Genomic DNA, 13,571 nt, shown 5'->3' with positions numbered 1-13,571 from the left:
AAATGGGTGGAGGCAGAGCCCCTGGCTAACATCACTGAGAAGAATGTCCTGAAATTCTTATGGCAGAACATCGTGTGCCGTTTTGGCATACCTCGCAAGCTAGTCTCAGATAATGGAAGGCAATTCCAAGGCCGAAAATTACAAGAATGGTGCAAAGGCTTGGGCATCCAGCAGGCTTTCACCTCAGTGTACTATCCCCAGAGCAACGGACAGACTGAAGTGGTAAACCGAGAGCTGGTCAGAGGATTGAAGATTAAACTGGATCATGTTGGAGGATCATGGGTGGAAGAGCTCCATGATATCCTCTGGGCTTACCGGACAACGCCGCGAGACAGCACCGGACTGACGTCGTTCCATCTCGTCTATGGAGGTGAAGCGGTGGTCCCGGTCGAGATCGGATGCAGCTCCACAAGGATCGAGGCCTACCAAGACCCAGAGGACAACGCCCGACATCGAGCCGCCGAGCTAGACCTGATAACTGAGACAAGAGAGCAAACTAACACTCACTTGTTCGCCTACCGGCAGCGCATGAGCCTGGCCTACAACAAACGCGTCAGCCACCGATCTTTTCACGTCGGTGACTTTGTTTGGAAGAAAAGAAACCATTAGAAGGAGTTGGGAAGCTGGAACCCTGATGGGAAGGCCCATACCGAGTTACATGTCGACTCAATGGGGGATCTTACTACCTGGCCGACTCACAAAACAACGAGCTTCCCCAGCCATGGCATGCTACACACCTCCGCCCTTACTACGCCTGACCTGTATCCTTTTATGTATACTTACCAGTTTCTTGTACTCTCTTCATTTGATATAAAGATACCGAAACATTGGTCGTCTCTACTCCTCAGATATCACGGCCCTCTCAGCCCAGTCGCTGATGGTCGCAGCCTTACGACAGGCATGGATCTCTTCCTCCCGGCGTAGAACTCAGCCCAGTCCTGATGGCCCTCTGGATCAGCCTCAGTCGTTCACTGATGGTCGCAGCCTTACGACAGGCATGGATCTCTTCCTCCCGGCGCAGAACTCCTCGGCCCTCTCAGCCGTGTCGCTGATGGTCGCAGCCCACTGACGGGCAAGGTTGTGCTTCAGTGCTCAAAACTCCACGGCCCTCTCAGCCCAATCGCTGATGGTCGCAGCCTTACGGGACAGGTTGTGCTTCAGTGGATCTCGGCCCTCTCCTGTCGCTGATGGTCGCAGCCCACTGACGGGCAAGGTTGTGCTTCAGTGCTTAGAACTCCTCGACCCTCTCAGCCGTGTCGCTGATGGTCGCAGCCCACTGACGGGCAAGGTTGTGCTTCAGTGCTCAGAACTCCTCGGCCCTCTCAGCCGTGTCGCTGATGGTCGCAGCCCACTGACGGGCAAGGTTGTGCTTCAGTGCTCAGAACTCCTCGGCCCTCTCAGCCGTGTCGCTGATGGTCGCAGCCCACTGACGGGCAAGGTTGTGCTTCAGTGCTCAGAACTCCTCGGCCCTCTCAGCCGTGTCGCTGATGGTCGCAGCCCACTGACGGGCAAGGTTGTGCTTTAGTGCTCAGAACTCCTCGGCCCTTTCAGCCGTGTCGCTGATGGTCGCAGCCCACTAACGGGCAAGGTTGTGCTTCAGTGCTCATAACTCCTCGGCTCTCTCAGCCGTGTCGCTGATGGTCGCAGCCCACTGACGGGCAAGGTTGTGCTTCAGTGCTCAGAACTCCACGGCCCTCTCAGCCATGTTCAGCCATGTCGCTGATGGTCGCAGCCCACTGACGGGCATGTTTTTCTTTCAAGGCTTCTCAGCCTTCAAGGTTTTCTATCACGGCTTCTCAGCCTCCAAGGTTTTCTATCACGACTTCTCAGCCTTCAAGGTTTTCTATCACGGCTTCTCAGCCTTCATGGTTTTCTCCCATGGCTTCCCAGCCTCCATGGTCTTCTCATCCGACTTCCCGAGTTTCCAATGCCTCAAGGCACCTCTAGCTGGGTCGTGAATGGCAGCAGTCTCTTGATAAGCATGGAGCAAGCCTAGTGCTCTTATATGGATTCTAGAGCCTTCTTGCGTATGTCCAACTATAGGTTACAATTTCCTTATATGGCTCTTTTGGAGCTCTGTCCTTGATAGCGTTCCGCAAGTATACGGAATGTCGTCAAGTAATAAAAAGATCGAATCCACAGGGACCGTGGAATTACTTACTAGATCTAGCACAATAAGGTGGAGAGAATATTGAGCATGAGTTGTGTGGGGGAGATGGGAGTGATCTAAAGTACTTTATCCTAGAATTCGGAGAAAGGGATCGACTGTGACACTTGTGGTGAAACGATCCTAGGACTTCGGACTCCTCAGAGTATGGATTGATTGACTTGGATCCTCTACCTTTCCTCAATAATTGTTCAATTGTAGGGATGTTAACCAATTTATCCAATTCAACCTCGTCAGGTATCCTCGAATTAATGCATTGGTGTTCTTACGTCACTCGTTGTCGGTTTGAAATGGTTCTAGAAGCCCGGTTCAAGGCATTCCCGTGTCACTCAGGCGCCCCGGAGTACTAAAAGAACCCTATCCCCTGTCACAGGATATCTTTTTACGGATCTCTCCCCAACAACGAATGACCGCTAACTATCCCTCATAAGAATTTAACTACGCATTAAGAAACCCCTCGGAAACTCGCCCGGTTCAAGGCATTCTCCCTGTCACGAAGCGCCCCGGTGTACGGCCTAATGATTCCTCAATACATAATCAATTCCTACCCTCATGGATTCATACACACACAATTTATCATCAAGCACAAGCACAAATCCACAAAGCAATAGACAGTTATATCATAGAAAATGGTAGATTAATCAAATCCAAATACAATCATCCATTACATCTGATTCATCCTACATCCTAGAATCTAGGGAATCTACTCCATCCTCAAGAGACCATGATATTACAGGTTCTATCATTCTTTGTCATTTATTGTCGTACACACACATTACATACCTTGCAACGTTTAAGTTCGTACAACTATTTGCCTGCAAGATTTCTTCTAGGGTTCTATAACACGGTTGACAAAATAAAATGTGTTTTATTCCATGACCCAACTATTACACAGTATGAGGAAAACATAGTCAAACGAAACATAGAGAATAGAGTACCAAAATTATTACCGTGTACTCACGGTAATACCCTTCCATTGGACAGTAGAAGGGATAAACCCCACTCCATGTAAATCCATACAAGTCGGGAACTATGGTGGCGGTCACCATCGTCCATTCGACTGCTGGGGTGGAGGGTGGACCAGCCGCTTCAGGAACAATAGCTGTTTCAGTTATTGCCCTTCATGCCGGGTGGTAGTAAAACTAGAGGTCACGGCGAACGTCGGTAGCCGCCGTCGCTGACCCCGAGGTGGAAGGAGGGGACTCCCCCCGTAACACATCCCGCCTCAGGATCTCCACCGAGTCCCTCAGGAACAGCGACTCCTGAGAGATTCTAGCGAGGCCCGTGAGTAGCCTCTGGTTCTACCGCTGAGCCATGGCAGCCTCCGCCTCCGCCAAGCGCAACTTCGCCTCAGTGGCAGCCAACCGTTCCTCCAGTCGGTCGTTCTGATCAGCCACGACCAGGTACTTCCGCTGAAGCTTTGACAGCTGTTCACGGAGGCTGCCGGCATTTAGGGTCCAAGTCTCCATTATTCGCTCAACCTGCTCCCTTTCCTCCCTCAGTTTCTTGAGCTGTCTTTCCATTTCAGTGGGATCCATAAGTGGGAAATAAAGCAGATAACAAAGAAGTGGGGCGATGAGATTGAAGGCTTGTTCCTTCTGATCCAATATATAGATTCATCGGTGGGATCATCACCGTCCGATCATCCTCGTCGCACTCAATCACATCGAGATCCGGGCCATTAATGCTCGGTGAGCACGGGAGACGAGGAGTCGACCATAACTCTTTGTCGCTTCCTAGATCACTTTTCCCACATCAGACGCTTTGGCGTACTCAACACTCTAAAAGATCGCGTGACGAGACTACTCATAATGGTGCATGATCTGACGAGTGATCTGACACATAGGCACGAGTCGATTTGAGTTACTCGGATACATTACTTGTCCGCTGGAAATTTTGATTTCTGTCCTTACCAAACCGTATTGCGCTCATAAACATAAGGGAGACAGGACGCATAATTTACAATTAACACATGATTCGTTTATCAATGAAGGAAGAAGTGTCTTAAACATAGGACGACTTAACACATGAATTTGTTTATCAGTGATTATTTGGTATTGTCCTTTGTGCCCGACTTATCCTGAGAGTGTGCCGCGTGAGCCGCAGGGCCAATGCTAGAACCCGGCTCAGCCAACTCACGCTCCATCGCCCGTACCCGGGCCACTCCTTCCATGAATTCTTCCTTCATTTCCCGCGCCTGCCGGATGTCCTCGGCCAAACCTCGCTTGAACTCTCGGGCACGGTCAAGGGCGGCGGTCAGGTCCTCCTTTAATACTGCTACCCGGGCCATGGCATCGGCATGCTCCTGCTCCCGTGCTGCGATCCGGGCATTGGCCTCATCCCGCTCTATCTCCAGCCTCAAGGCGCGGACGTGATGGCGGGCCGCGTCAAGTGCCCAAGTCCTAGCCTCCCTTTCCACTGCTTCCTTCTCCTCTATCAGTTGCCTGATGTATCTCTTGACGGCGGCGTTGTGCATGATGCCTCTGTTGGCAGAACAAAGGGACAAGAAGAGATAGAGCAATTTGCCGGAAGAATTGAGGTAAGATGCGGACGTACCCACAGATGTATTTATAATGTGAGCAAACGAATCGACTGCCCCTCGTTCGCCGCCACGGCGATGAATCGCATTCCGAGCGCTCGGGACAATCAATACTTAATAAAAGCACGATAAACGAAGAGACGGGTAATGAATGCTGGCCGCGACGTCCAAGGACAGTGGGCGGCGACGTTGTCCCGACGTAGTAGCATGACCCTGAGCGCCGGAAATGAACATGACGACTACCACCCGGTAAGGAAAATATTGAGGAGTTCATCTTATTACAATTATGTAAACTGGAAAGGTTCGGTTGACTTGGGAATTTCGTGTACATAAGGGAGATGCCCAGAAGGAGTTTGAAGCATAGTTTGCACATGAGAAGATTTAGATTATTCACCATACAAAACTACATTGAACGGTAAGAGAGACAGAAAGAAATAATAAGAACTCATTCACTCCCTGAGCCAGCTTCGCCTGGCCAGCTACTCGAAGAAGACGGGGGAGGGGAAGCTCTGAGGCGAACTACTCGGGTTAATTCCCGTTCCAACTCCTTTAATTTTTCCAGGGTCTCACTAAGTATTCTTTCAGACAATCGGGCTCCCGTAGTCGCCTCCTGCCAAATCTTGTTGAAGTTGCTGGGCTTGGCCGCGGACCTCCTCAACTTCCCGCTCCAACTTCCGCACTTTGCGGTTGGCATCATTCAGTTCCTGGGTCAGCAGCCAAATCCACTTGTTGCCCGTCCTGCGCCCTTGCTCAAGAGCCAAGGATTCCGCATGGAGCTCAGCGGCCCTACGGGCCCAAACCCTAGCTTGTTGTTCCGCTTCCTCTTTTTCTTGTGTTGCTTCCCTCAAACGCTGGAGCAAGGTAGCCATATCCATCGCTTCTGGGAAAGAGGTTTCAGTAATGCTCAAAAGATGGGAATGTAGGAGATAATCGGAAGGGTAAGACGCCTCGGAATATATATAGTCTTTCAGCTACCATCCTCGCCGTTCGATCTCGCCTTAAAGAGTATAGGGATCCGAATCACGGAACCCGAGAAGGGCGAGAGTTAAGCAAGTGCAAGTCACGGGAGAAAACACAAGGAGAAAACATGCGGAGAGAACACGAGGAGAAGGCACAACCCATGTCAAACATACACCCAAAACCCTCCAACTATTAGATCAACATACGAAGATTTTACTAGTTTGGTATACGAAATTATGAATACTTGGATATGGGCAAGTGTCTACAACTAACTTCCTCAAATACAAGATTGTCAAAAGGGATGAGGGTAACAAAAAACAGGCTCGCAGCTTACTTGGCCCTCAACTTTGACTCGTCGTTGGAGCCTTGCTCGACGCTCGAGGAAGCTTGCGTAACTCGGGGCGGACCCAGTATCTTGTGAAGTGTCAGCTGCCCTTTTCCTCTTCAACTCAGCCCAATCTCTAATTGGTTTGAAGATGTTTAGCTTTTGATCACGAGAGATAAAACCAGCCCGGTAAAGCTGACGAAGAACCGTCGTGATCCCGTGCTGGAAGGCTTGAAACCCTTCTGGTCCACTAGCTCGGCAAACTCTGGAGAGCAAAGATAATCCCTCTTCACTCCTTCCAGGTGTTCTGTCTCCCCGGAACGGTACGCGGCCATCTCAGCCTTCAAACTCTCCAGATCAGATTGGGCCTGATTATGGAGGGCCCGGACATCTGCCAAATTGGCAGTAAGGGTAGCCTCTTGCCCCCGAGCAGTGTCCAATTGTTGATGGAGCCGCTCTTGCTCCTGGACAGCTTCCGACCGCTCCCTCTCTTTTTCGGCAAGTAATCCCTCAGCGCGGGCGCGGGACTCAGCAGCTTCTCGTTCCCTTTGGCCAGCTGATTCGACCAAACCCTTTTGGTAAGCCAGCTCCTTCTCGAGTTCAGTAGCCCGGGCAAGGTAGTCCGCGGACTGTTTACGGTATCATCCAGCCTCAGTTAGTGCCTCATCCCGGGTCGCCTCTGCCAAGATTTGTTTTTCCTTGGCCAGCTTGGCCGCCTCCTCGGCAACGACCACTGCCTCTCCCAGACTGTTATGGAGGGCATGAAGCTCCAGGGAAAGCTGAAAAGGCCAACACGTGAAAAAGAAGCTGTTATGAGACAAAGGAGAGAGCTAGAGAGTCACCTTGCTACAAGACGCAAATGTGCGTTTGCTCAGTTCCAGGGGTATGAGTCCGGGGAGGACTTGGGTTCGGTACTCCTCCAGATCGCCCGTCTCCAGAGTGCAGACCACTGGTGCCCTCTCTGCGCCGGCACCCTCCTCAAAAGTTGGACCTGAGTACTTGCTCCTGGTCTCAGTCTCTTCCTCCTCCGGCGCTGCCTTATCCCGCCGATCAGCATCTGGGTCAGCAGGGTCTTCCTTCCGGGAGGACCAACTTCCTTCGAGAAGTCCGGCGTTTCTTAGCCGGAGGGCTATCCCCCGGGGAGATGGTTATTGTGTGGCTGTGCTGCGGTGAAGGAGACCCCATAGGATACCATCCGCCACCAGGAGACATCGCCAGTTGTCGCCCTGTAACCGCGTCCACATACAGTCCTGTAGTAGTCTCGGTCTCAAGCTCAGCACCGGGCGATGCCAACTCGACCGGATCGACGGCTGGGCTGGACTGTCGGGGTATTTCATCAGGGGGTGGGAGGTCCGTATCTTCTTCCCAGATCGCCTCTACGGTAGCCGGGTCAAATTCGCCCGACTTCCCGGCCAAGGCCTCCTCTTCCTCGGGCACCTCCACGGTCGGCCCCGTCTGCTCGGCTATCTCCCGTAGAGGAGATGGAAGGGATAGTGAAGTAGGGTCCACCGTGGCCCGGGAGGCGTCGCCCGCCTCATTGATCCCCAATAAGTCTCCTAGCGTAGCCTCGCCCCAGTCCAAAAGGGGGGTGTATCTATAATTTGCATTTTCAACTAACAACACTAAATCCATCATATTAGAATAAATTTCAGATAAAAAAACTAAATTAAATAGTATGGAGTTTGATTTAAAAACATCTGGTTACGATGATCTACTTTAGTTCGATAGTATACATGCAACTGTAAATTAAGCTTGAGAACAAATAAGTCCAATTGACTGGGGAAACCTAGAGGGTAGGGTGGTTACAGAAAATCGACATGCATGGTTTGTCAATGTAGATCTGTGGGATACTAATGATTATGCTGTTCTGTTTATAATCAAGCTTACTTTCCTCAGAAAAAATAACATTCATGCTTCAGATACAATTATGTAGCAGTGATGATTATACTACTAATCTAGCAATTGCACTATAGATACTAAATGTGGAATCTGATTTACTGAGTCAATTGCCAAAAAAAAAAATTGTATGTGGTGATACTGAGCCAATTGCCTTTTATAGAAATACTCATATTTTTCTCTCAAGAGATATTTCTCAAGAGAAATTGTATGTGGTGATCTCTATATTAATTTCTAACTCTAAATCACCTGACTTGGTGTTTGCTTACAATTGTAGCAAGAGTATATGCTACTTATTAGTTAGTGAAAAGGTTGACAAGTCATAAGACTGACCTATGTACATCATCTTGGGCTTTCTAGCAATATACCATTCTATTAATAGTAATCAAACATTCCCCATCAGGTTGCTTGATGTTGCATGCTATGCACATGTTGCTTTATGTTGGAAGTAATTTCTGGTCCATGCCACTTGGAATATATTATTGCTAATGCTTTGGTGTTTTTATTCTTTTGTTTTATAAAAATTGGCAACATCTATCATTTTGCCAAATCATAGTATATATATATGATCACATGCCAAATGGTAATTCCCAATCAAAATGTGCTTTTCTTATACGTTCCAATGATGTCATTGCAAGTGATGTATGTTTCCAAGCTATGAAATGAAATGGTCTTATAGTCTTGGATGAGATCCATAGCTAACCGTTGGTCCATGTCTCATACTGACAAACATCATCAAAATTGAAAAACATGAAAAACAACATAGATACGAACTAGGTGAACAGTATTACTAAAGGCCAACCATGAACTAGATCCTAAATATTAAATGTGATTACCTGAGTCATTTGCCAAAAAAAAATACCGTAGCCTTGGAAACCACTCTTCACCGGCGATGAAGGGGATGAAGAAGGCAGGCAGCGACGGCGTGGTGGGCTCGGCGAGGGGCTGGAGCCGGCTGCTCGCAGAGGGACGACGACGAGTAGGGGCGGAGTGGACCAGGGGCGAGCAGGGCGCAGGGGGCAGGGCGCAGGGCGACGATGGCCGCGTATTAGGGGGAGGACGCCGGATCGACGGGGGAGAGGAGTGGGAACAAGCCTCGCGATTTCGGGAAGTCCGGGTCGGTGCGCGACGGGGAGCAAAGCGACGGGCGAGAGGAGCGATTGCGGCCGCGATGGCTTCGGGAGGGGGCCGGAGTGCGCCCGCGATGGCTCCGATCGTGATTTTGGGAAGTCTGACCGCGCACCATCGAACAAAAACGCAGATCGCTCGCCGCCGGTGTGGAGGCGATTTGGGGACTCGGAAGCTCATGGAGAGGACGGCGGGGCAGAGGAAAGCTCGGGTTGAGGCGGGGAGAAAAGGGAAAGTCGAAATTTTGGCCTCGGGCGGGAATCTGATCTTCTTCTCCACGGTGGAAGTCACGAATGAGAAATCCCAGCCACGTCAGCGCGTCGCGCACGGAGTCGCGCAGCACAGGCGCGCAGTATATCATATATATATATACAGCAGTGATCTGCTGGGCGACATTCGGTGGCATATGACACATTCGGTGGACATCGACGTGGCTTCCACGTGGCTGGGACCGACCGCGCTCACGTGGAAAGAAAAGCCTCGTCTCCGCGTGGCGGCTTCCTCCAAACCCGATTCCTTCCTCCAAGCCCTAACAGAGCGCGCGATTCCTTCCTCCAAGCCCTAACCCGCCACTGCTCGCCATTCCTTCCTCCAAGCCGCCGCCCTCCACTGCGCGATTCCTCCCAACCCTATTCCTCTCCTCGCTCGCCGCCTCTCTTCTCCCCCTGCCCGCCGCCTCTCTTCTCCCTAACCCCCAAAAATCGCGATCTATCCCTAACCCCCAAAAATCGTGCGACCCCTGTTTCCTCTCTCCGTTCTGCGAAGTCGCCGCCGCCATCTAGGTCTTCGAAGCACACCGTCGGCCCTCTCGCCCTCGCCCACTGCAGCCGCGCCCTCTCCTAGCTCGGCCTCCACCTTCGCCAGCTGTGCCTCTATGCACTCAACTAGAAGCACACCGCCGACGCGTGAGTTCCGTCGCCCACCCTCTCGCCATCACCCACTGCAGCCGCGCCCTCTCCTAGCTCGGCCTCCACCTTCGCCAGCCGTGCCTCTATGCCTAGCAAAGTTCAGATTTCAGAAGAGCAAAGGGCACCGATGGAAGCCAACCGCCTGAAAGCACTAGAAAGGGCTGAACTCGTGCTCGTTCACACTCAAATGCATCTTGAATGCTTCTAGTAGAGTGTATTCGAAGCTCTCCACAGCATTAGCTTTGAATGTCCATTGCAATCTAGTTTGTATTGTTTGCTAAGCATCTCCACCTTGAATGTCCTAGCCCACCTCCCTCTCCTCCATGCACTTTTTCATACATTAATGTTTCTGCTTGATATTACAAATGTCAGAGGTTATCTGGTAAAATCTGAAGTGTCTCTCATACACAATCTCTGCTATGTAGTCCTGTATTTCAATGTTTTGCTTCAAATGTAACATGCTATAAATTGCAGGTACTATACTGATCCATCTGGCACATTCTGGCAATACAATGCAAAAGCAATAGGATCTGGATCCGAAGGAGCTGATAGTTCTCTTCAAGAGCAATACAACAAGGTAGCTACTTTGGCAATTTTAGATATAACTGGTTATGCAAGGCATAATTGTGTAGGACCTGTCCCTTCTGGAAGCTGAAACTATAGCTCTTTCCATCCTGAAACAAGTCATGGAAGAAAAGGTATATTTCTTGTGTTTTTTGTATATCTACCTGCTTTAGAAGATAGACTAAAGCATCCCTGTTTTCAAACCTGGATTGGGTTCTTTGAAACTCCTGGTCCATGGGTTATTACTTGTGTTTTTTTGGTACTTGTGGTTTATATAATCTATACTTCCACAAACTGTTAATATGGTTCAGATTTTAATCTCACATGTAGAGAACTAATTGTATTTGAATTTACACAAACGTGTTAATATTTGTAGCGATAAGATGCTCAGATTTTACATCTATAACAGATAAAATGTTAAATAGGTAGAAATCTGATTGTTCTAAAATATTGACCTTTCAACGAAAGATTTGTTCTAATTGTTTAGAAAACTTAATTCATGCATAAATGTTTATCATAATGAAGAGGAGTTTATCATAAATGTTGATCTTTATCAGGTACACATGTTGAGGAGATTATTAGGAGAGGAGTTTCTCTCCCAGAAGATAAAGTTTGTTTTAGTAAGGTCTGACAACAGATGATCAGCATAAATGACATGAACTTCCTGTCTCATCTATTTATTAATTTTTATTAACTAATCTGTTTTCACATTATTACCTTCTATCAGTGTTTCTCCTCCTGAATTTTATTTTTCATTCACTTGAATTTGGATCCTTGTCAGCTGTCAATGGTGGGAGTTATGATTGTTCCTTTTGCATTGTTTCATTGGACATAAATACAACTTAAGAGTTGCTTTACTTTGTCAAAATAAGTTCTATCAAATTTTTAAGCATTAGTCTTTGACACATTCGTTTATATATGCACACATTTTGATTCCTTCAGATAAAATGCATGCTCATCTCTGTATCATCTCAAACTTATTTTTGCATCATTTAACATGTTGGATGATCCACAGGTCAAGTGACAAACCATTCCATCATAATCTGGCAACTCTTTTGGAAGGGCAATTCCCTGGCCCTCCTGTTCTTCACAAGGATGAAGATCAAATTGACTGTGGAATTTGCTACGCTCGATATTTACCCATAGACGATGAACTTGGAGCTGACAGTGGAAGTGCTCCAGACTATACCTGTGACAATCCCAGTTGCAGAAAAGCCTTTCACTGTATATAGAATGCTTTCTTTTTGTTTTAGGACATTCGATGTTCTATTTGGAGACTGCTCGTATTGTTCAGAACCAGTTGCAGTGAAGGTTAACAACTGACACTTAAACAGGGATTTGACTAACCCATGATTATGTTATAGACTTGATACAGAGTGATATATCTAGAAAAAGTTTGTTTCAGATATCACTGCAATGTGTTCATTTAATCATGTTGTTCCCAAATGAATGTTTGTTCTTTCTTTGAAGGATGGCAACAAATGATCAATAGTCTGGTTTGGTTGCTTAAACAATCATGAACCAAATTCAACAAAGTCAACCTTAGCCAAGTCAAAAATTTTATACTACCCTTTTATTATCATACTAAACACATCTTTCAACCCCTCTAAATCGAAATGCTCAAATGACTTCACAAACACATATCTTTTCTTAATATATAAGATTGGGTGTGGTTTAATCTACCCTTTCTTTCTTGTTGCGTTTTGGTGTTCACACAGTTTAAGAGAGCTTTTGGAATGATGACGATGTTGTATCAGCTGCTCAACAACAGGGAAAACTGTGAGATTACTAATACTCATTAAATAATAACAATAAAGAATGATGGAAAACAAGACAATTAATTTCAAGTACCAACATAAACATAACAATATAAGAAATTGAATTCATTCTCCAATTACGCCCAAGTTACAATAATTGCATAGCGGAGGAAACAATAACCAAAGTAGTTTTTAAGACTACAACAAGCAAAACACATAACTCAAGGCTCCAGGAAACATTGACAAGATTCATCAGTCCAAGTCTCCTAAAACATTCTTCTAGGAAGCTCAGCATGCTGAAACCTCATTATCTAGATGAAAAGCTTTTCAATTGCATCCTGTAGTTACATCAGATTGAGAATAGATTAGTATGAGTCTAGATGATAGATTAGTCTGACTAAATATCAAGAAATTTCAATGATAATTGAATTAGAAAAGGAAATTAAAAATCACCTTGAGCGGTTGGATTTGGGATTTCAACGGGCTACCTTCATTGCTTGTTTGGAAGGAACAAAGACATATGACATATTCTGAAATCATAACAATAAACGATTAATCTATGTAGAAGGTTCATCAACAAAAATTGTTAGAATGAATTAAACCGTACTACATAATAACTCAGCCAAGTTCATACCTACATAATAACTCAGCCAGATAACCTCTCACATTTGTAATATCAAGCAGAAACATTAATGTATGAAAAAGTGCATGGAGGAGAGGGAGGTGGGCTAGGACATTCAAGGTGGAGATGCTTAGCAAACAATACAAACTAGATTGCAAAAGACATTCAAACCTAATGCTGTGGAGAGCTTCGAATACACTCTACTAGAAGCATTCACATAGGACTACAATAGACTTGAAGCATAAATATTATCTATGTTTTTCATAAATTAGGAAAAAATCACAAAACAGAGAATTGACAATAAAAACAAAACCACCATGCTTGTGTAGTAAAAAAGAATCCTCAATAGATCCACACCATTGAGAAGGAAATAAAGGGAATGGAAGAAAATAAAATAAAGGGGAGGGGGGGGGGGGGGGGGGGGGGGGGGGGGGGGGGGGGGGGGGGGGGGATCAAGAGGCTTGTGACCTATTGCCTTGCCTTTATGACCTCGCTGCGGGTAGAGCTGTCAAACGGGTCAACCCACCAAAAATCCCAACAAGGTGGGGCGGGCCGACCCACCAATTTGGCAGATTAAAAAATCTCCAATTCAACTCAATCCAAAGCAAGTTGCGGGTTAGGTGGGTCAATCCACAGGCCTCTCAAAAAATAAAAAACTAAAGAAAATATTAAAACTTTAAGTTTGAATTACAATTTAAACGGGTC

General features: G+C 47.2%; 1 long non-coding RNA gene across 1 annotated transcript; it reads left to right on the top strand.

Moving 5' to 3' along the window:
• Window positions 1–9,924: 9,924 nt before the first annotated feature.
• On the top strand, window positions 9,925–11,948 carry LOC141841044 (uncharacterized). The gene is made up of 3 exons (XR_012602774.1): window positions 9,925–10,500; window positions 10,556–10,621; window positions 11,503–11,948. It is a non-coding gene; the product is annotated as an uncharacterized LOC141841044 (long non-coding RNA).
• Window positions 11,949–13,571: the final 1,623 nt, after the last annotated feature.

Source organism: Curcuma longa, chromosome 1 (genome assembly GCF_044706935.1).
Source record: "Curcuma longa cultivar G26 ecotype Majalengka, Jawa Barat chromosome 1, ITB_CL_G26_1.1, whole genome shotgun sequence".
NCBI lineage: Eukaryota > Viridiplantae > Streptophyta > Magnoliopsida > Zingiberales > Zingiberaceae > Curcuma > Curcuma longa.
This window is presented reverse-complemented; position numbering and strand designations above follow the sequence as displayed.